Source organism: Colius striatus, chromosome 4 (assembly GCF_028858725.1).
Source record: "Colius striatus isolate bColStr4 chromosome 4, bColStr4.1.hap1, whole genome shotgun sequence".
In the NCBI taxonomy this organism is placed as follows: domain Eukaryota; kingdom Metazoa; phylum Chordata; class Aves; order Coliiformes; family Coliidae; genus Colius; species Colius striatus.
Window position 1 is genome coordinate 4,117,130 of NC_084762.1, and position 24,045 is coordinate 4,141,174.

General features: G+C 41.5%; 1 protein-coding gene across 1 annotated transcript in view; it reads right to left on the minus strand.

Annotated features, from left to right (window-relative positions):
- Window positions 1–20,453, minus strand: part of RNF144B (ring finger protein 144B) — an 80,693-nt gene extending 60,240 nt beyond the window's left edge. Inside the window, exon 1 of the mRNA XM_061995792.1 lies at window positions 20,293–20,453. The gene's annotated coding sequence lies outside the window, so the exon portion shown is untranslated. The remainder of the gene's footprint in view (window positions 1–20,292) is intronic.
- Window positions 20,454–24,045: the final 3,592 nt, after the last annotated feature.

Here is a 24,045-nt window from a genome sequence, read left to right on the forward strand (position 1 = left end):
CTGATGACCAAGGTCTCTGCTGTCTCTGTACCATCAATGGCCAAACAATTTTTCTTTTTCAATTGAGAATTCTATGGGAAGAAGAAAACACCTGCTTGAAACGTGCCTAAATCTACTCTGAAAGTCTAAATCTTTTCACCTTTTCTTCAGAATAGTTACTTCCCTCAGTCAGCAAAATCCCACAGATGCCACTGGGAATGTCAGGAGTTCATGATTTTTTTTAATCTGTAGAAATACATAACATGCTCCAGTGTGTTTGATCTTGGTTTTGCCTTAAAGGCTTTCTTTCTGAAATGTGTTGAACCAACCGTTTTTCTGTTTGTATACACATCTGAGTTCCTGCTTTACTGGAAATGTAACATGCATGACCATGATATTTCTATGCTTATCATTAATGTGTGCACAGGATTATCAGAAGGTGACTCCTTTAGGTAACACCTATTTGACAATTCCTAACTGCTAACATTTCTGCTATTAAAATGCAAGTAATGATAAGAGGCTGCATTTTGTAAGCCTATGAGCTAAATTAAGTAGCCTGGTACCATTACATTTTCTCTTATGGCTTTTCTGTACCCTGCTTCAAACTGCGGTCCCTCTGCAAGGCATCACTCAAACGTGCAGGAAGCTGCACTATCAGAAAGAGCTCATAGCCTGAGTTGCAATCAGAGGCAACAAGGAAGAGTTGTGAAACAAGAAAAGTAAGGCAGGAAAAGCATGACTGGAAGAAGATAAAAGCTACCTTTGTATAGAATGAAATGATTCAGAACACTTGACGTTTCTTCTTCCGCTTCCTTTCCTCCTCGACAAGAAAATAAATAACTGCAATTTCTGACCAATATTAACTAGTCATCACTGTTGGCTAGCCACAGGTAGATGTCATAGAGGAAGTGAAGATGCTAAAGGAAGAGAAGATGTTTCCTTTATGAATAATGAGGCAAGGTGTCTTTTTTTACAGAAGGGGCCACATAAAAGATCATAACAACATAAGCAAGGCTGACAATCACTGGCAGAAGAGAAGGGAGCAGTGATGAGTTGTAGAGGACCTGAAAAGCAGAGAGGAGAAGCAGCAGTCCCTCCTGCTGGAGGGCTGTAGGAGAGAGGGCACTTGGCTTGAGCTCAGCATAGGAATTAAGCAGCCACTGTTGAACTATCACAGCCACCACCACAGGATGGTTGATGGGAACACCTAATGCCTGAGAAACACTAACAACTAAAACCACACATTTCCTATCACTGTTTCCAGAATTGCTCATTTTGTCACTTAAAATAAAAAGCCTTTTTCAAGCAGACTTTGTGAATTGGGCAGAATGCTTTTCCCGACCCAAGAGCCACATGAAACACTTCAGCATCACTTGATCTCAAGCCTTTTTCAGTCACCTTATTTTATCATCAAGCTGACAGCTCTTGCATTGCATTAATTGAAACATAACTACTGGGAGATTTTTTTTGCCCCTTTTTCACCTTTTCTCAGTTCAGTCACCAACCCCTTTCTCATTTGTCCTCTGTCCCTCAAAAATCCTGATTACTTCAGATAGGTCTGTGAGGAACTTGTATTAGTCATAAGTAGGGTGCTCCAATTGCTTAATCAGGACGTGGATATTGCCAACACTTCACTGCGGAGGTGTTTCTGGTGGGGTTTGTATTTTGCCCTGTAGCCTTCCTCCACAATGTCAGCCACCTTAATAAATGAAGCCATTTTGCTGACACAACTGAGAGGAACTTTCTCTGGCATTTGTAATTGGAGCTTCAGTAACTGATTGTCCTGAAAAATATGAAAAAAGTATTCTAGGAGGGATTAGCTCTTGGTTAGGAGCTAGAAACAGAGTGTTTAAATGCCATGAAATCAAGCAGTGCTCTGCAGACCATTCTGGAAGAACAACTCTGTGTGGATCAGCTTCTTTAACACAGCTGCAGAGATTACAGAGACAAGGCTGTGTAAAGCTTCTATCTGTCTGTCATTGGAGTTGTCAGTGATCAGGCAGATGGGTTACTGACCCCCCTGAACCAGCCCCTTTGCAGAGTCACATGAAGTTCCACCTTTCCTCAGATATAGAGTCCCAGACCCTGCTAACACAATCAGCAAGGGATAAACTACCACAGTCTTTGGCTAGATACGCTTCCCCTTTAATCATGACGACCACTGCCTTTATCAAGCCTGCCTTCAGCCAAGTGGCAGACTCTCAATACTACCTGGCAGAGCAATTGAAACCCAATCTGTGCAGAAGGGTATTCTGCTGCCCTCAGGCTCAGCTCTCCTCTTGAGCATTGCCTTGCCATATTTTTAGACTCTAGGAAAGCTTTTTGCCTTTGAGAAGTGTCACAGAGTCCAGAGCTCCCCCTCTATTTCCACCTCCTCTTTCCAAGTGACAATGTTCCGTGTATTTCCCAGACAGCCCCTGAACAAGCTCTCCTTTGTTTTCTCTTTTCTTTTTTTCTGGCTTTTTCTATCCCTTCCCACCATACTGACACCCACTACATGAACACTGGATCCTTCCATTTGTGCTCTCTGCAGCTCTTCAGCCTTTTCTGGGCTGTGCTACATTTGTAGACTTCCTCTCCCTGCCCCATGTTAGATAAAACTCCAGTAAAACCAGCAACAGCTGCCAGGAGGATCCAGTCCGAAAGTCAGAAGGCTCACACAGCATGTTACTAACATTTGGAGTGTTAGACAACCTCTAGGCAAGTACATAACCTATGTACTGTGATCATACAATTGTATTATTTGTTTACTATCATATGCAAAACAAATCTGACAGTTGCTAATGAGCTTTTCAGCTTCTCTAGAGGCAAAATCACTAATGCACAGTAGCACTGTCTGAGAATTTCCACCAGGCTTTGCAAGAGGGAGAAAAAGGCGATAAAGAGCCCTCTGATCCTGTATCCCTTTCTCCTTCAGAAAGCTGCTGAGCAAAGAGCTAAATGAACATGCTAAGGTCACCTGAAAACCAGCTCTGCCCAGCTCTTCAGTAGCTCTTTGAGAACAAAATAAATATTGAATACTTTAAAACACTGATCACATTTAATATTTACCCTAACTTAAAAGCAGAATAGTCAATAAAGCAGGAGACTACCTAGTCAAATCTATCATGGTAAAGAACCAGATAACATTAGAGTGCAAATTTTAAGCTATGATAACTGGAGAGTGTCTGAGAGGAGATACTTTTTCAGGAGACTGAAAGGTCTGAAAAGTCGGCAGTGGTGTTCACCAGGGCTTAGTGTGAGAACCAGTCTTGTTTAATATCTTTATCAATGGTCTGGGTGAGGGGATCAAGTGCACCCTCGGTAATTTTGCAGACAAGTTGGGCAGAAGAGCTGATCTGTGTGAGAGCAGGAAGGCTCTACAGAGAGATCTGGCCAGGCTGGAGTGATGGGCTGAGTCCAATAGGATGAGGTCAAACGATGCTGAGGGTCAGGTCCTGCACTGGGGCCACAACAACTCCATGCAACACTCCAGGCTGGGGATGAGTGGCTGGAAAGCTGCCTGGATGGAAAGGACCTGGGGGTGTTGGTCAACAGCCACCTGAACATGAGCCGGCAGCGTGCCCAGGTGGCCAAGAATGCCAATGGCATCCTGGCTTGTATCAGAAACAGTATGACCAGCAGGACCCAGGCAGTGATTGTCCCACTGTACTTGACACTGATGAGGCTACAGCTCTAGTGCTGTGTTCAGTGTTGGTCCCCTCACTCACTGTCAGAGGGACGCTGAGGGGCTGAAGCGTGGCCAGAGCCAGGCAGCAGAGCTGGGGAAGAGTTTGGAGCACAAGTCTGATGGGGAATGCATGAGGGACCTGGAGGTGTTCAGCCTGGTAAAAAGGTGACTGAGAGATCTTCTCACTCTTAACAACTCCTTAACAGGAGTGGTTAGGTGAAGGTCAGTCTCTTCTCCCAAGTAACAAGCAATAGAATGAGAGGAAACAGCCTGAAGCTGTGTCATGGGAGGTTTAGATTGGAGGCTGAGAAAAACTTCTTCCCCAGAAGGGTTGTCAAGCATTGTAAAGGGCTACCCAGGGAAGAGGTGGAGCCACGGTCCCAGGAGATATTCAAAAGCTGTGTAGATGAAGTGTTGAGGGACATGGCTTAGTACTGGCTGTGGCATGGGCTCTGTGATCTTATATGTTTTTTCCAACCTAAAGGATTCAATCATTTTATGATTCCATGAAAAGATGTGCCACTTAGTACAACAGCCTGTTACTGGGTTTAGCACATTATCTCTTCAGACTCCACCAAACAGCTTCCTGAGGATCTTAGTTAACTGTGATCAGATGAAATACTGCTGGAGGACAAAGTTACTGGTGTTCCCCACTGTTCACTTGCAGGATAAATGCCTTTGAGATCCAGAGCAAACAACAATACACCAAACTACAGTCTTCCTATTTTTCCTTTGCCAGACTGGTTGTAGCTTGCTCAATAAGCCTCCTTCACCCCTCCTCTGCCTTCCTTTCCTTCTGCTCCCTCTCCTCCCTTTGTATTACAATGTGCAGTATAAGGTTGTTAAATCTGTGAACGTTAGAGAAAAGTATCCTTCTGAATGCATTCAGCAGGAACCATCAAAGCAGTTGCATGCAAGGTCTAAAGGTGATTCTTTCCATTCTCTCTGAAACTGTGGCTCTTCACAAGTGCATTCCAGGCTTGACTTTGAAATTCCCTTTTGATGCAACTACATATTGGTCTTCATTTTAGAGTTTCCTTTCAGTAAAACTACTGTCTGTGTTTTCTTTTAAAGTATTGTGAGGAAATACAAACACAGAAAGCTGTATGTTTATATCAATATTCTAGAGGCAGGTAGAACGGAATGAAGCTTTGCCATCATGATTTATACTGTCAATAGAAAGCTTTAACTAAGTTACAGCAATATTATTCAGCTGAATTTAGTTTGTTGTACAGAAAACATATGTGAGATATAAATCTCAAGAAACAAACAAAAAAAATCTCTTTAGCCACAGGCACTTTAATATCACCAGTGGGCTTAGGTATACTTTCAACATTCTGTCTGTTCAATGCTAATGCCAATGGACTGGGCAGATTAGATATGCCTACCAGTGCAGCTCCTCAGTAAATTACAGCCTTTCTATCCACAGCAGGCTCTCAATAATTCCATTTTCTCTAGAAATGAAAATGTATCTTTGGAACAAAAGAAAGCCTTCAGTCATCGAGCCATTCACCAATAGTTTTGTTAGTATCTTAGGAATATAACCATACACCAAAGCATGCCTACACTTCTGTAAGCCATGCTGGAAGGAGCAGGATCAATGAAGTCTGATTTCCTATAGAATATGTCCTACATTTAGCCCCCACAGCATAACCCAGTCCCTGATCCCTCCAGGGGCTCACAGCTGTATTCCCTAAGCTGCCTTGCAGTTGTCATTCCTCACACAATACCTGAACTTCTTCATCACACACACGGCTGTCTCCTTCCAAGTGTCCTCCCACAGCATTCCTCCACCACCTCCTCTCCACATCTTCCTCCTTTCTAGAGTCATCACCCTCATTCTCCCTCTCCCACTCAGCTCCTGACAGCCTAGTGCTACATCTGCACTGATGGGGGACCAGTGGCAGAATAAATTAGACATGAAAATTGTCTCCTCCAGTCTGGCAGACACAACTACAAGTTGAGCAGTGAGTCCCAACATCATTAGAGGGAAGATGAATGGACAAAGGAACAAGTAAGATGGCTACACATCTTGTGTTTTCTTTGGAAGCTAAAAGTCTAGTCTCTTCCAAAGCCTATTGGGATGTTGCTTGGTGTTCCTTCTCAGGAACCACATCAGCATAACAGTTATCAGAAAATTCACCTTTCAAAAACATCCTGGTGTAATTATTTTTCATTGTACAACTTCCCCTTTGGGAAGCTCAAAAGATAAAATAGTAAGTATGTTGCTGAGTTTTATGCATTTTATTGAAGCTTTTAAGAAGCCATTTAACAATATTAGTGCTGCTGCCTCAGATTGAGCTCCTCAGTCCTATCTGCCACCTACAGAAGGTCCTTGGCGTGACACAACAGGATGCACTAAGCAATTCCTCAAAAAAGATGGGCTTGTGGCAAGGTTTTTGTTTTCCCCTGGCCATGAGAGATCAGCGTGATAACAGCATGAGATTTCAGTAGCAGTCAAGTAGTTCTTGCATTTGTATTTTGAAATTGTATCATGGAGCCTAGAGCAAAATTCACTGTGTGGTGGAAACACAATCCCAAAAACGTATGGACTGTCAGCAAAACCAACAGGGACTGAGCCTACAGGATCCAGCTGTCTTTGGGAATCTTTAAACAGGCAGTCCCTTGAAAACTAAATAAAAGGCAGGAGTGGAAAAATGGGGAAACGGCCATGGATATGCTGGGTTTCCAGAGTGTGCCTGTATGCTTGCCATTGGACTATAAATTACCTTTTACCACCATCCACATAAAATTTCCCACTTCTAGCTGAACTACTCAGCTGAAAACTGGGAGCCATTAACTTCAAATAATAGAGAGAAAATGCTATATATATATATCATAGTAAAGTATTTAGCTGCAATTATAGTGGCCAACATCCATTTTCTTAGATTATCAATACGGTGCATTTCTATGAAAAGGGGTTAGCATGATTTACTGCTGTTTATATGGTTCAGTAGGCATCTGTGGACTTCATAAACTCAGTCAAAACCACAGAACCACAGGTCTGTATACCAATAGCAGTGGAAATACTAAGTACCAGGTACTGGGTTTGGACCATTACAACCAGTTTCTACTGGCAGAAGTCAGGATCTAACACAGTCATGTTGCTTGCACTGCGCTTTCTTTCTTTCCTTCCTTCCTTCCTTTTCTTTCATGCCCTCTCTGCAATCCAGGAACATGTTACCTTTTCCTCTAGCAAAAGCCACACCTTTGAAGGACAAGATTAATACATGTTCTAAATGAAAAGAGGCATTGAGGCAAATAACACTGTCCAGGAAAGAGGATTGTCTGCATTTGTTGAGGCCCCCAGTTGAATTTCTTTAACCAGAAAGACAGAGCTCTGAATGTGCCTTTAGTTTTTGGTTTGTGTTGTTGATGATTACGAATGGCCTTTTTATTATTACTATTATAATTTGCAAAATCACAGAATCTCAAGGGCTGGAAGGGACCTGGAAAGCTCATCCAGTCCAACCCCCCTGCCAGAGCAGCACCACCTAGAGTGGGGCACAATGATACATTTAATTATTTTTTCTAAATGTTTTTAATGAAAATGCTAACAAATGTCCCTCGCCTACAACAAGGTTTTATTACAGAATTTATGCAATGCAGAACAAAAATACTCCTTCCAAAAACCCTGTAACAATCTCAGTGATAACTAATGGGAGTAGTTTATAATTTAGCCTCAGACAAGTTAGCATCTTAGAACTACTTGACCCTTCTAAACAGGAGCCTTTATCTTCTCATAAAGTGAAATATATTAATCTCTCCTGACTCTGGCATAATTCTGCTTCTTCCTGAAATGTTGCAGTTCTCAGCAATTATTTGAATCTTGTTCTGAGACCTTGAATTACAGAGGCTAAAAATACTAAACTGGGTTATTTCAAGTAGAAAGTGTATATATTAATTCACACTAGCAAGAACTGAGTAAACAAATGAACTCAAGCTTTCCAAAATCACAGTATTTTGTATTCTGTTTTCTATTCAAACAAAGCCCAGTCAAATAGAAGTAATCATGACACAGAAGACTGAAATAATTCTTAAATGTTCTTTTCACTGAACATTTCATCTGTTCAGCTTAATGCCAACACAGGCTCTCCTTAAATCCTAGGCTGTGGTCCTGGGATAAATTGTTGATTATATCAAAGGAACTTTCTCTTTGCCTAAATATTTGATACCTGGCTGGCATTTTCACTGGCCAAGTGTGCTTTGCAAGCTTTATAAACTGTGCTGCAGCCTATGCTATTTTGGTTCTATGATAGCTAGAAACAGGAGCTGAAAACAAGTCCAAGCCTGTCATTTTCTAATCTAAGTCACCACATGCATCATGCTTCATCAGTGATGAAAAGTAGAAATACAGCAGCCTGATGTCTCAGGCTGAATAGTGTCTTTAGCCATAGAGAACATCCAGAAGACATTTTAAAGCAGTTTAATGTCCATAGCTCTAATTCATTTTGTGTGCAGCAAACTGAACTACACATCCACACTGCTGACTGCATCTATCCTCAAAGCAAACTGAAATGACTTTGATTATGGTAATTGGCAGGTATAACATCAGCAGTGTTTAGGGAAAGACAGCCATGCTGTCCTCCATGCAATCACTGCAAAACTTCTCAGCAGGACAGGCAAAACTAAATGCTACTGCCCTGAGGATGAGAAAAAAGGAAGTAATTTTGTCCTCATCCCTGGGCCAGCAACATGTAGCTTGGAAACAGCAGCAGAGCAGGGGTATGGGTGGGGTGGAGATGCTAGGAGAGTGGTTATGGTAGGTGGTGAAGTGAGTAAGGGTGAGGACCTGAAAGAGGCCTGGAGGCATTCTCAAATACCCCTAGAGAGAGGGTACCAGCAAGGAGTTACAGAGTTCTGCATGGGGGAGAAGGCTTAGGAGACATCAAGGGCAGGTTTTCTTCTGCTGCCCTCACCTCCCCACCCTCCTTCTCCCAGTTTGACCTCAGTCCAGCACACCCCTCTATTGCTTTTCAACAGTGTCCTCTTTCCCCATCTCTCACCCTGGCAGGCAAAGCATCCTAAGTCACCTCTGATCACCCTTAGGTACCTTTCTTCATACATTCCTTTTCTCCCACTTCCCTTGGGAACTTCTGGCATGTAAGAACAGTAATGTGACCTTGATGAGACTTGGAGGAGAGAGAATTATAAAACAGACCAAGAACATTCTTTCCCTGCTCTCTTTGCAGGCTGTTCTGGTCAGTTAACACTTCCCTCACCATCAGCCAGAATTTCCCCCGACTGGTTTAAGTCTTGCTTAGAAATTCATAGCCTCCTTTTGGGTACTGGATATTTTGAGTCACCAAGTCTCAGGAATCCAAAAGAAAAGCCAAATGGAAATATCTCTCTCCGATCTTGAAATAGTTCAAATAGATGTTCCTACTCTTGTGCCTGCTACAACATTACATTTCTTTACTTCTAAAAATTCCACTTGGAGGCTGAATGTTTTGGACAGAACAACCACACACCGAGGGCTAAAAATAAGTTACATATACCTGTGACTGGAAACAATCTGGCAGCGCCAGGAAAATCCAAGAAAATGAAGAGTGTTTGAAAGCCAAAGAAAGTCTCTGCTGCTGCCAATATTATTTAACACAGAAAAAGCTCCATTGGTTTCTAGGATATTGGGCCCATAAACTGACTACCAACCTATCTTTCAAGTCCCATTTGTGTCTTTTGTGGTGACTTGCCATAGGGAAAAAAAAGCCCTTCATTTTCCTAAGCAAGCAACCTACTCATGGCTCTCCACAAACTCCTGTCAAAATAAGTGTGTACATTTTTGTGTACATAAAAGCTTTAAGTTTGAAAGCACCATTGTATTAATTTTGGTGCATAACTTCAGGCTTCCCTCTGACAATAGCAAATGCTGCTGCCTAGAGTGATGTAAATTGCATACCACAGTAACTAATTCAATTTGTAATGTCTCTCCCTTTCTCTAATATCAATTATCTTTTACAACACCACAGTGTCATTGAAAAACACTACAATAAATTGTGCACAAGAACCACTTGACAAGGAAAAATCAAGAGGGAGGTATGAAAAAAATGTATCTGATTACAAAGACTCTGTAAACTGAGACCATGGAATCACTGTTCCCCCACAGCTTATGGAGTGCTCCTATTTTATGTTTTTTCCGATCAACACAGAGCAGGTTTTGCATCTTCCCTTCTTACCACCTCAGTGGTATCACTGGAATAAACACACTCAGTCCAAGTTTCAGTCAATGTACAACGACATAGCCTTTCCAGGCTGCACTGGAAATTCACACCAGCTAAGAATCATTCTTACATGCACAAAGTGTATAATGTTTGGTCCTGTTTTTGAAAAGCAAGTATAAAGTGAGTGAAAAACACTTTCAAACAAGCAGAGCTACATCTCACACTCACCTCTGCATACAGTGCTTGCATATAGCACAACGCAGATTTGGGCTTCATAATACAAGGGCTATTATAAATTATCATGGAAGGAAAGAAATTCAAAGATGGACAGACAAGCAGAAAGAAACATAAACATGTAGTTATCTTAAACCACTTGGAACAGGAACATGAAGAAAATCCTGTCTGCTAATCAGAAAAAATGTATAAAGATTGAAACCAGTTAGATCACTACATATAAAAGGCTCATTTCTCAAAACCTGAAATACTTGCTCCGTAACAGCAGGCTGTATGGCTCATCTTTCAAAGACACTGATTTATTTTTTTCTTGAAAAGGAAAGCCTTCCACTATTCTAATGAGAACAGTGCTTTGAATCATTTAATTCAAGATAACAAAATGCCTTACAATCGTCCTCAATTATAAACATGACATTGTGTTACTGTGTATTAGTCTAAAGAGCCCTCTAGTGTCCATCTATCGCAGGCATAAAGAAATTATTTCCAGTGACTAAGGAACTTTCTTGCAAATCTCTACCTATTAAGTCTACCAAACACCTCTAAGCTAACAGAAAGCAAGCAAATTTTAGGCACTGGGTGATCCATCTGCATTAAGAAAATAATTTAAATTCCATAATTTAAATCTCCATTTATTTATATATACAGACAAAGAGCCTTGTGCCTCCAAAACTAACTAGTTCTCTGATTCAGTCACTGCCACTGAAAGTCAATGACTAATGGGTCTCGCTGCATTATCTCAAAGAGGCATTTTTCTATAGAGACTCTGTTCAGTTGAGTTCTTGAACGATCACCACATTCCACTTGAAGCAATGAATTGCAAAAACCTTCAGATCATGTTGTGGAAAAAAGGGTATGCCCTACTCCCTCATCTAGGCCAATGGTATTGCCTGTGGAGATAAGCTATGAATCACACCACAACATGCTCCAGTGCTACCAAAGGCCGTAGAAAATGCATATAGAGAGCTCCCTACCCACCATCTGGGAAAAGATTCTAACCCATTCCTCCATTAAAAGGAGCTGCAAGACAAGACGTGTTCAATCTATGATACAGCACAAAATATTCTTACATTTTGTCCAGGGGGGGTCTACAGATAAACCTACACCATGTGTACCTATAGGATAACACATATTCTGGACACAAAGAACAATCTCAGAGACACACCTCATCAGAGCACTGCCTTGACTGTCTCGTTCTCACCTTTCACATCAGATTTGAAATTAAGAGTGAGATCCTTCTGACACTGCAATCCAGTTGACTTGCAGTGAATACCTAGGTCAATGAACTCCTAAACGGTGTGTCTTTGAGCCTTAGAATCATAGAATAGTAGCCATAGAATCATAGCCTTCTTACAAGCTTTTCCATTGCTCACAGGTTTTTTGAGTGAGCTGCTGGGTCCAGGGAAACATCTTATTTAAATGGATACTTAAGAATGAACTGCATTATCAAATAACCTTGACCTAAAGCTTGTAGCTTTCTGAACAAGTCCTGCACCTTAAGCTCTGTACTTTCCTTCCTCTCTGGAACAGCCTTGCATCTTGTAGTGGCAGACTGCATCCGGGCTCTGTCTGAGTTCAAGAAAGGTACAGCGCCTATATGAACATGAAAGAGTCCACAACCCTGCAGAGACATCATCTCCACAATGCAAATGTATGACAACTGCCTCATCATTGACTTTCCATGGATCAACAATCCTTCCTGTAAACAAGGTCCCAAGAATTAGACAACGCAGGGTAAGTATAGCTTTCCACAGATAAAGCAGTCTAATTCAATCCACTCTGAAACCTCCAACACCTTGAGGTCATGTTCCTAAAAAACGTTTATCAGTATGGTGCTTACTGAATCTTCCAGCCCACACGAGTGCTATGGAATTCCCAGTGCTGGGTGGTTGCCAACTGTCACAGAATGATTCCCATTCCCTTCTTTAAGGGGAAAATCGTTGTTATAACAAGTTGGTTATCTAAATGTAAATGAAACTCATTTTTCCCATCAGTATCAATAAAATTATCAGGCAGAATAAGTAAAAGGAAAACACATAAAATCCCATCCTGAAATTACTTTACTGAGGTCATTAACCGCAAGGTCAAAGCAGAGTTTTTGAAGATTTTATGAAGAACAACAGTACCAAAGGAGAAAACCTTGTTTTCCCAAAGGAAATTCACTGCTCTTTTACTAGTACTATATTTTCCATGTAAATTAGAGTTATATTCTCAGTGTCCTGTTATGATTTCCCTCTTCCTGTAACCTCTACTAGAAAATGAAAAAGCAGCATGAAAGAAAGTAGACTGACACTAGAACAAATTAATTATGATGCTCTGACACAGGGGATTGGATTGTTTTATTATATTAATGATAATATAGATTAGATTTAAAGAACCCTACTGGTCCTACTTCACAGAGGCTACAGATGTCAGAAGAATATTTTGTTACAGCAAGCAGTAAGTTTCAAGGTCAGGAATGAACTGAGCATGTCATTATTTGACAGGAACATTTTCAAATACTTCCCACGACTCAGAATCAGGTTTGACAGCTGCTATCAAGCCAATTGTCACAAACACAAGGTTTCATTTTCACTCTGACATAGCCCAAAGCTAGCAACTAGTCTATCCCCTGAGAAACACATGATACTATATACCAAATGTATTCAATATTCTTCTTTATCCTCCTTAAAGAAAGTCAAGGTAAGGAAAAACATGAACTCCTTGTTGAAAGGTGGCTCTGTAGAGGGTAACTCAAGTAAGCAAGTGTGTTTTCTTCATCCAAAAATTGAAACAGAAATATGCATCTTCTGCAAGTTCCTTAATGAGAACTGCAATTCTGGAGTTAAAAAGGTTACAAGTACTTCTGCCTTTAGCTTTAAAAATACATTGAACAAAAATCATTTGTGAGCTTCTATTCCATACACCAGTCTTTGACTAATAACTCATTTCTCCTGCCCACTTCTCAAGAGAGATTTCAAAAATCAATGCATTACCCTTCTGCAATCAAGAAGTTTTATGGATCTCATAAAATTTTACACTGATCTCTTAAAATGTCCCTAAACCTTACGTGCCAAAAGAGGAGATTTAAATACTTGCCCAAGATTCTTTCAAGCCATTTCAGGTGAAATAAAAGTCAGACATGAAAAATGTTATGACTGTTTCATGTAAAGTCAAGTCTTTTTATAAGAACAGGTATGAACTTCAGTTGAAACTGAAGCTACTTCAAATCCTGTGCAACAACAGCAGTATCTGCTACTGCCACTATCCTGCCTGGCAAAACCAGCTTGTAGGCTCAGCACAATTCACTTCTAGTTTTGGAGGATTTAAAGATAGCAGCCACTAGTCTTTCACAGACCTCCCGCAGGAAACTGGCAGGATGAAACAGAATTAGAGCGGTGTAAGTGACAGAAAAATTCAGGACTTCAGATAATAATAGTAAACCATCAGAAAACTGGCAGCCAATATCTTGGCCCTCCAGAGGCAGGCAGAGCTTCTAAACAGTGTGGCTGCTCTCCTGGGCCAGCAGTGCTGTTCTGACTGAGCACACATCCAGCGGCTTCCGGCAGCTTTCACGAGCTTAGGGCAAGAGCAGTTTTAATCCCTTGTATTTAGAGCATTGTCCCTCATGGCAAGACATGACATGATAAGCAATATTTGGCATAGAAATCTCTGTTCTTTAAATAACATTCAGAAGCCTGGGTTTGTTCAGTTACCAATCAGTTTTGTATATATATTTGTCCTTTCCACAAAAATACACTCAAACCTGTATGTTTCTGCCTTCAAAGAACACAATGAAAATGCAATGAAAACAATGTGCTACAACTCAAAGCTCCATACCTTAAAACCAACAAGTTTTCTAAAATAGACACAAATAGGAGAGCAGTAGGATTCAGGAACTTTTAAAAGTGTTCCTTATAGCACTCATGACATACATTTAACTACTTGTTCAAAGCTTAATTAAAAAGCAAGAGGGAAAAGCAATTGCTATGTAAAGTTGTCCAGCTCCACATTGCTTCACTGTGCATAGAATCATGGAGTGCTTTGGGTTCAAAAGGACTTTAAAGATCATTTGGTTCCCGCCCCCCTACCATAGAAAAGGACACCTGCAACCAGACCAGGTTGCTCCAAGCCCCATCCAACCTCCCCTTGGACACTGGGATGGGGCAGCCACAGCCTCTCTGGGCAATGATTACAAGTCTGTGAACAATACTTTTATTAGCCTTGACGGAAGAACCCCAGGCATGAAACCAGGTATACTCAGAAGAAAGTAGAAACCAACACCTAGTAATACTTCCAAGAAAGCTGTTTTCAACTGCTCTGAAGTGCTTGAACTCATTTTCAAGACTATTTTTTCTGAGGTCAGTAGCAGAGCCCATGCCAAATGATGTGATCTGTTAAGTTAGTCAAAAGAGAGTATTTAGTTTGGGAAGCATCAGGAGTGTTTAAGGGAGAAGATTTTGGGGCTTTTTGGAGGTTATTACCAGGAAAATTTCAGAATATTGAAACTACAGGGGAAGAAAACGTGGCAGGGTTTATTAGCCAGAACCTTCAGGAAGATTTATTTGAATAAGCTTTTAAAATGTATTAGTTAAACCATAAACAGAGTTTAAAAGTGACCATGAAATGCTTTCATTTATTTTAGAAGTCAGCCAAACAAACAAAAGTCACTTCCAAATACAAGTATTCATAACAGAAATGAACGTAATTGAATTAATACATGTTTGAAGTTAGCTCCAATTAATATTCCAGAATGTTCATGCAGTTAACTTGGAATAGTTTTTCTCTCAATGCTCCTATGTATGCAAGCCCAGAGACTGATATTCATTTTTTTCTGAGGCACAAAACGCAGCAAAGACAGAGGGCTGTGTTTAGCACCGGGCAAGAAGGTAGCTGTGAAGAAATGTGAAATGAAAGCATTTCAAGGAAGTATTTTTTGTAGAGGCAGTCACAAAAATGACAACACTGGCTGTGTTGCTTAGCTCACTTCTCAAATGAATTACCTAACCAGATGGAAAGCCAAGATATGTGACAACCTGTGCCAAGTAATGGCACACATCTTCCTGGGTTTTTAATAAAGTTTAAAAGCAGAAACTAGTCTGAAAAGACAAGCACAACTTTTGGTGTAGACTCAAGGCGAATGTATCTTCTAAAGGATAATTAATTGCATAAGCAATTAGACACACAGAACAGATGCAATCTATCAGCACTCAGATTTCTGAGATAAGCGTGTATTATACCACCGCTGTATCACTGATCATTCTGATATATACCTCAGGCCAAACTCTTCCTTGGTAAATTACCTCTTAAACACTCCAGCAAAAAAGAAACTTACATATCTAGCCATTTTAAAGGAAAAATAGCCATGATGGAACTAATTTCCTACTCTGATGAGAGCCGTAGCATTTGTTTTAGTGCTAGGTCCCAGTTTACTTTCCAGTATCTGTGTTCCCTGCCAGTAAAACCTGGAACAGATTGAACAGAGGTTTACATTTACAAACTGAACTGACATTTCCATGTCAGAAATGATGCTTAAGAACTCTGCAGTTGAATCACTCAGCCTGCACACTCACTCCCCCAGATGGCTTCAGTAGTGGGATATATCAGGTCACTGCTGGGCAAAATGTGGGCAAAAATTCAGGGCTCCTTTAAAGGAGTGGAAGGACTTTAGCAGGCAAAGACAGATCTTACACCCAATTTTAATCTAAATTAAGGAGAAAAAATATAATGTTCTGGATATGCTTACTTTTCAAGACCAAAATAAGAAGTTTTAAAGAGCAAGTAGCTCTAATAATATTACATATTACAATTCTCTTTCAAGCTTTAAAACCTCTTCCAGAGGTACCAGCTATATTATATTATGTTATTAAACTCTTCAATCTTGCACACAACTGTAGAAACTTTCAGGTATGTGAGCATTCCATCTTTATTTGGGTAGGCAAATGAGGTAACCACTCACAGAAGTATTTATAGCATTGGGATTTCAGGACCTGCTTCAGAGAGGTGAGAGGCAACTACTTCTTCCAACTTACCTGAGTGTTCAGGTTGCAGAGCTCATCTGTGATCAAGGATCTTGTAATCAATGCTGCAATCCATAACCAAAAGTCTAATTCTCCTAAAAAGTAAGAGCTGCTTAACATACTGGGTATAAGGATTTCCTTTAAGGCCTAACTAAGCATCCAAGGAAGCCTCGTGGCACCAAAGGTAGTGGCAAGTATGGCATGTGTTAAGTCACGCTGATTTGCAGCAGTTTAAAAGCACTGCTGTAGCCTCACCACATGGTAGCAACCAGGGTACAAGCCTTTCAAAAAGCCAATAGCACAAAGCAATGAAGAGTAAACTGGAAACAGGCATTAGATTTTAAAAATATTTGTTCAACCTTTTATTTCCAAAGCAATTCAGCACTCGATGAGAAATGGCCAGGATAAAACAGACAAATGAGATCCCTGTGTTTACATAGCAGCTGCCTCTTTCCCCACCTACATTTCAAAGGGGAAAAGTAGATAATAATTTTGCTCTTTTCCTGTTTCAATCAAGAACAAGCAAAAGATTTTCCCATAACCTTTCCAGGAAAGTCGACCTATGGACTAAAACCAAACATTAAAAGTGTTGTCAGGTAAGGTGAATATTTTATGAAGTTACAACTATGCAAAGAGAACATTCAGATCTAAGCCAATGGTGAAAATTCATATGTAAGTCTGAATTTAGCAGGCTGCCACCAATCAGAACAAGAACAGATTTCAAAACAACTCAAGAGAACTCAAGGCACAGGCAGTTTATTGTGTGCTCTTTACTTCTGCCCAGTTTTCGTATATTCGGTATCAGAAGCAAACGCTTAAAAAGCAGGTGAATGGGTTCTATTCCAAAAAGGCAGTTTTGTGCAAAATGGTCTGTTCCAAAAAGCAGTAGATGATTTCACAGAATGGCAGGACTTTGCCAAATCTGACAGTTAACGTTTCTGGCAAAAATCAAGATATTCAGTTTGTGGACAAAACAAAAACTGAAATATTCTCCTATGCTGTATCACCTTCATTTAAGCTGAAGTACAACAAATACCTGCAACAACAAAGGTTCTGGAACCAGAAAAAGAGTTTGAGGTGTCTTGTGAAATTATTTTTATAAGAGCTGGAATGAGTAATGTCTGAAACACTCCAGAAACTTTTGTAGAATAAGAAGTTCCAAAGAAACACAAGGAGGAATTTCTTCCCTGTTGAGGTGAGGGAGCACTGGCAGGGGCTGCCCAGATGTGCTGTGGAGTCTCCTTCTCTGGAGACATTCCAAACCCAGCTGGACGAGTTTCTGTGTGCCCTACTCTAGGTGTCCTGCTCTGGCAGGGAAGTTGCACTAGATGAGCTTTCCAGGTCCCTTCCAGCCCTTGATTCTATGATTTTGTGATCTATTTAACCAGTTCTTAAATCCTTTCATATTATGGGGAGTAATACACACCTCTGGATGCATCACTGATAAGTAGAGCTGTTTTTTCAAGATAGAGCCAAAAAAGCCTCATCTAAACCAACACACTGAAAAAATACTATCAATTTACTCTGCTTTTTTTCTACCAACTTTTTGGAAAGATGATGGATGTTTCCTTTTTTTTCCCCCCACAGGCAGTTATGTATGGGAATCAGCAGCTTGTAGCTTATTTCCAGGTCTGCTACTAGATGATATTCATACTGTTATTCCTCATAAAATGAAAGAAAAAATACAACTGACTTTACCTGAGCAGCTAGCCCAACGCTGGTGTCTTGGAGGTTGTTTCGCTTACAGACTAATTGGTCAAGTCCAGTATTCCATTAAAAGAAACTTACTTATTTATTTACAACAACATATGTATATGGGCCAAAAGAGGATGGGATATAGGAAAAGGTTTCTAACTAGTTGATGGGCTCTCTGTTCACCAAGTATTTCCATGGATATGTATGTGATTGAGGGATGCAGATTAACTCACTAGCCTGTGAACTTTCTGAAAAAGCTCAACCAACTACTCACAGATGCATGTGGGTAGTGATGTGATGTTATTCCTGGAAAGTCTATTCCTAATGTCCACATTTCAGAGGTGGCATCACTCATCCTCGGGAAATGGAGTGCTCAAATTCAGTCTTCTCTGACATCCTTGCAATAATTTTCACTTGTATTGGGACTGCCCAGAACAGGAAGGCTTAGCCCAATTTTATAGGACTTACTTAAAAAACTACATACAATTCTACTAAACATTCTGAGAACTTATATAGTTTCTATTCACCAGGTGTCACATGGTGGGGGTTTTTTTGAGCAAGCTTTAGAATAGCCCTGTCATTATTTTCTCCATACTGTACCTACAAAACTCAGGTACAGAAACCTTCACTAATTTGTTTTTGATGACACGGGAGGTGACTATTAGATTCATACACACAGGACTGGAGATTTGTCTTCTAGTTCCATACTCATAAAGTTTTCCCACTTTTTCAAAGTAAGCAATATTTGGCAAATATTCACCTGGATATCAAATTGTTGTGTAGTTAAAAAGAATAGGGCATTTTCCTTTTCAAGACTTCAAGTAATTAAAAATATATCTTGCTAGATTCTTACACTGCAAACAAACTTTACTTAAATGCCCCTAAAAGATGCATTAGCATAGAAGAGCATCAAATCAGGAATCTGACTTACAAAATAGTAGATCTTCTGTTTAGTCAGAAACCCCCACAGCTCCCTACAGGCTTCCTGTGACTGTCCTTAGGGGTCCTAGACCATAGGAGAGCCCAAAAGGAACGTATATACAGAAATCTGTGAAGCCTCTGAGGTCCAGCCACCAGAGAGGAAAGTATGAGCTGCCTTTTTTGTCTCTATTTCAGCATGTCATTACTGGAATTCTTCAAGACTTAACTTGAAAAATCCTTCTCATCTTGACTTTGCAAAGTTATTTATGTGTATACACAGAAAATAATTTCCCTAAAGCTTCTACTTCTTTTGTACCAGAATTTCCACTAAAAAAGGTCATCAGAACTGAATGCTTGTAGCTTCTAGCCACACAAAAAAGCACTGTGGTTTCATGCCTCTAATGAAAACATGTGTTACAACTGTATTTCCAATTCTGCAAGTCCTATTAAGAGAGGAGAATCAGTTAAATTGGGCATTATCCAATTTGCATATAAATCCTGTATTAAAAGCCTGGCTTGAGCTGACTAATGTCACAAAATATGACAGAAGCTATTAAACAAATTCAGCATCCAGTTACAGTCAGGCAAATCTAGAGTAACAGCTCTGAAACTGAGTTACCGTGGTGTAAAGTCTGAAGTAATTTGGAGCAGAAGCAGGCCACCTGGCATTTACTCACTTCAGTAAACTTACAGCCCTGGAAGGGTCAAACAATGAATAACTATGAGAAGAAATGCCTAGAAACCCAAGATACAGAGGTGAAACGAGGATAAATGTTTTGCTTCCATGCTGAACTTTCTGGATTTTGTTAGTCTAAGCCAGGCCATGGATATTGCTTTAACATGTCATGAATATTTGCAGTGTGAAATGCCATTCATTTAAAAACAAGACGTGATTCATACAGACTTCACATGGCAGGCCCTGGAATTTTAAAGAAGCTTGACTACAACAGGCAGATGTATAAACCTTTAGCTGGGATTTCTTTTTCTATATAATACATGTAATTGTTTCAACCGTGGGCTCTGAATACTTAGGAGATTTTAATATTTGTTTCTATATCTGTGTATTTCAGAATAAATTCTACGGGCTCAAATCTGAAAAGCAAGAAGGTTGTTCACAGTAGTCTCTTGAAGGCTTAGAAGCTTTTATACAGCTGTACTTGCAGCTCACGTGGCAAAGCATACCTAGAGAAAAGGTATGTGGAAAATATCTTTAAAAGCTTGTTAAAATTACAGAGTAGATACTTAAATGAATGTTATCTTTTTAAACTTCGACCTTAATTAGGCTTCTGAACATTACTTGTAAGTTTGGAAAATCACACCCTCACCGAATGCCATTAATACACTATTAGCCCTGGAGCAAAGCAGCACTCACAAGCTCCCAGGGTCGCGAGGAACGGCACGAAAATCCCCCAATTGAGAAAAGTTCACCTCTTGTGCAGAAGATAACGCAATCACCTGGAGGGCAGAGGTGGAGAAGCTCTCTCCCTCTAGCACCTTTTGCAGGTGGTCGTCGGTACCGAGCGGGGAACGGCGAGGCGACAGCGCTGGGACCGCGCCACCGGCAGCACGGAGTCCGGCGGCTGCACGAAGGGCAGGGAGGGGAGGCGAAAGGATCGGAGCTCTCAGGGTTCCCTACCTTTGCCCCTCGCCGCCCAACGGCTGGGGCCGCGACGCGTTAATCCCGGCAGCGGTTTTCCCCTGGGCGCGGATGGGACAGCGCGATCGGTAAATCGCGGAGGAAGCGGCGGCTGGGAACCCCCCGGGTCCGCGCTGGCGTCCTCCTTCCCTTGCTGTTCTTCTCCACTCACACGCATCAGCCACCTGGCCGAGGAGGCTGCCGGCGAGGGGAGGCACCGCGGCCCCCCGCACGCCCGCCCCGCCGCCGCGGGCGGGGGAACCGGGGGGTGTCCCCGCCGCCGACGCCGCTGTCGGCAGCGCGCCCGGGCCCGGCACTCCAGGCGCCGCCGCCGCTTCCAAAGGGCCAACGGACGGTACGTTGGCCGAGCGCAGGGCTGGAAGGGCCCGCGGCCGGGTGAGGTCCGCAGCTACCGGGCAGTTTGGCGGGCAGGACGAGTCCGAGTCTGAAAAGAAAAGCCTCCTCTTCTGGAAGATGACAAGTTGCAGCACGTCATGTCGACAAATTGGTAGCAAGATCACCTTAAATTATTAGAAGGTGACAAAGTCATCATTTGTCTCGGTTTTGGTTGTTTGGTGGGGATTTTTGAAGCATAGGTTGACATTAACTACATGTAATGCTTGTGGAAAAGCAGCAGTTTCACTTTGTACCCCAACTTGATGCGTGAAGTACGAACTTCTAGTGCAAAGCAGCGACACCTCCGGAAACATTTTCAGTTTACAAGAATAAAACTGTGTCATTGTAAATTACCAGCTCTACCAAAACCTCTAGACCTGTGGAGCTGAAATTTCCAGACTTGTAAGTGTAAATGAATGGTGTTTTTTTCTTCCAAGTGTGAGCTATGTAACATGTACATAGTTAACTGGCACATACACACATTATTCTTTGCAAGACTCTCCCAGTTGTAGCAGGAGGCTGCTGAGTACACATTCAGTGCAGCTCAGTTACTTCACTGGGAAAACCATCCTGCTAACAGCTCTTGATCAGCAAGTGGGACCTCGAGCTGAGGCCCTTTGTCCAGCATCAGTAAGAGGGATACAGGAGAGTTCACAGGGCTGTCACCTGCACGAGCCACACGTCGTCTGTGCAGAGCTGCTGGCTGCCATACCTGGACATCTGAGCACCAGAGCTAGTACTAGATCTAAATACATCCCAGAACACGTCACAGCCGTGGGCTCTCTGACTGAACACGCAAATGTAGGTGTTGCTAAACCCACACAAAGCACTATGGGTTTAGTTTAGTTTACTCTGCAGTTCAAACTCTGCAAAGTAAGATTTAAGTTCATGATAACTGAGAAGTTAACAGTGATCCCAACAGGGAGCTCTGCCTGAGGGAGTACAGCGTTGTCAGGCTCACACGGAGAGAAAATGTGTCTTTATGTACTCTTTTTGATTCACTGCCTTGGATGCTTCTTATTACTTCACAAATGAATCTTTGCATATACTTGCCCTGAAACGCAGCCCATATAGATACTTCTAAAATATAGTGAAGGTATAGATATATTAGATATATTCATATCAGTTATATTAGATATATTCATATTCATATCAGTTACTCATTGCATGTTTGCAAGGTTTTGTATTTACAAGGAGAGCTCTTTAAGCTTCTTAAGGGTATAAAACAGTGGATGATACAACAGTCTTCTAATCCTGAAACACTTTCATGGGGAATGAAAAGGGGAACAGAGGATGTCAGAAATGAGCAGGGCCCTCTTAGGAAACACTTTGTAAGCATATCAGTCAATAGATGTGAAATATCTTCCACAAATACACAGCGAATGCTTGGACACGCTCAGCTTATGTTATTAACCACACCATACCTTGAGTACATACTGCTCAAACAGTTTTCAAGGTTCTCTTGTCTTGTAAAATGTGTTAATTAGCTCAATTATCAGTTCATGTTTACATTCCTGCCTTCAGTAGTTATTATATACGGCTTAGATTCAAAAGCCACATTAAAAAACATGTTCTTGGCATTTACATTGGACTTTTCTCAGCCTTTTATAGGGGATCCACTTTGACATTTCTAGGAAATATGTGGTCACATGACTGTTACAGAGAAACCAAAGTGTATACATATATTTACATGACTCTCACAAGAACAGAAAGCCATAGTACCTACATTATTAAAAAGAAGCATCCCATAATTACTGTGTTCAGCTCTGCAGCCCTCAGCAGAAGGACAAGGAGCTGTTGGAACGAGTCCAGAGGAGGGCTGTGAAGATGATGAAAAGGTTGGAGCACCTCTGCTATGAGCCCAGGCTGAGAGTTGTGGCTGTTCAGCCCAGAGCAGAGAAGGCTCTGGGAGAACTTCTAGTAGCCTTCCAATCCCTAAAGAGGACAACAGGAAAGCTGGAGAGGGTCTTTTTATACGGGCATGTGGTGATAGGACAAAGGGAAATGACTCCAAATTGAAAGAGAGGATGATTTGGATTAGATGTAAGGAAGAAGCTCTTCCCTGTGAGGGTGCTGAGGCACTGGCACAGCTTGCCCAGAGAAGCTGTGGCTGCTCCATCACAGGACATATTCAAGGGCAGGCTGCATAGGGCTTGAAGCAACCTGGTCTAGTGGGAGGTATCCCTGCCCACAGCAGGCGGGTTGGACAAGGTGATCTTTAAGGCACCTTCCAACCCAAACTGTTCCATGATTCTATGATAATTTGTTTCTGTGGTACTTTAAAACTCCTAATGAGAATTACTGAGTACTTACTTTGACGCAGGGCACTTTCTATGCAAGCTACAAATGATCTTCTCTGTAGTTTTGCTCCCAACAGATCTGGTAATTTCTGCACTGATGGAAGGACATTGTAGTGACCAGTCACTTTGGAAACAAAATAAACACTGTCCTGAGGGACTTTGTACACTCTGTGAAGCCTAAGCTATTCCCAGGTGCTTAGCAAAAACTGCTGTAAGTTCTATGCTGAAAGCCCATCAACATTGCTTGTTAATACAACCTGCTCTGAACTAACTGGAAAAAAGTGGTTGTATGAATTAACACAGGCTAGTAACCATATTTAAAATTGCACTGCCTGATGCACTTTGGCATACAATAGAAGCTAGTCATGTATTTCCAAACACACCAGCTTCTTCTCTTTCCAGCACCTTCAAAACATTTTTCACTGTTTAATTCTACTGAGTTATGAGTTTCAGTACCTAAAGAGGCCAACAAAAAAGCTGGAGAGGGAGTTTTTACGAGGACATGAAGTGATAGGACAAGGTGTAATGGTTTCAAACTGAAAGAGGGAAGATTTAGGTTACATATGAAGAAGTTCATCCCTGTGAGGGTGGTGAGGCACTGGAACAGGTTGCGCAAAGAGGCTATGCCCCATCCCAGGAAGTGTTCAAGGGCAGGTTGTTCAAGGACGGAGCTTGTAGCAACTCAGTGTAGTGGCAGGTGTCCCTGCTCATGGCACGGGCGTTGGAACTACATGACCTTCAAGGTCCCCTCCGAACCAAACTATTTGATCATTCTATGATATCTAAGAAACATACCCTTTGATACCTGACAGTGAACCCGAGGCACCTCCAGGGAAACCATGTTTTATGTAACTGGTGTTTGCAGATGGAGTCAGCCAGCAACACTAAATAAGTGTCCTTAATATTGGGCCTAAGGCAGTAGGAAAGCACCCTCAGCATGATGGATTAAGAAAAGCAGGCTACAGTAAGCAGCTCTGTCATTAACTCTGAGGACTTCTTAGAATCATGTTCCGCTTTCCAATTTAGCCTTCCTCCAGAAGCAAGGTTTTTAAGTTGT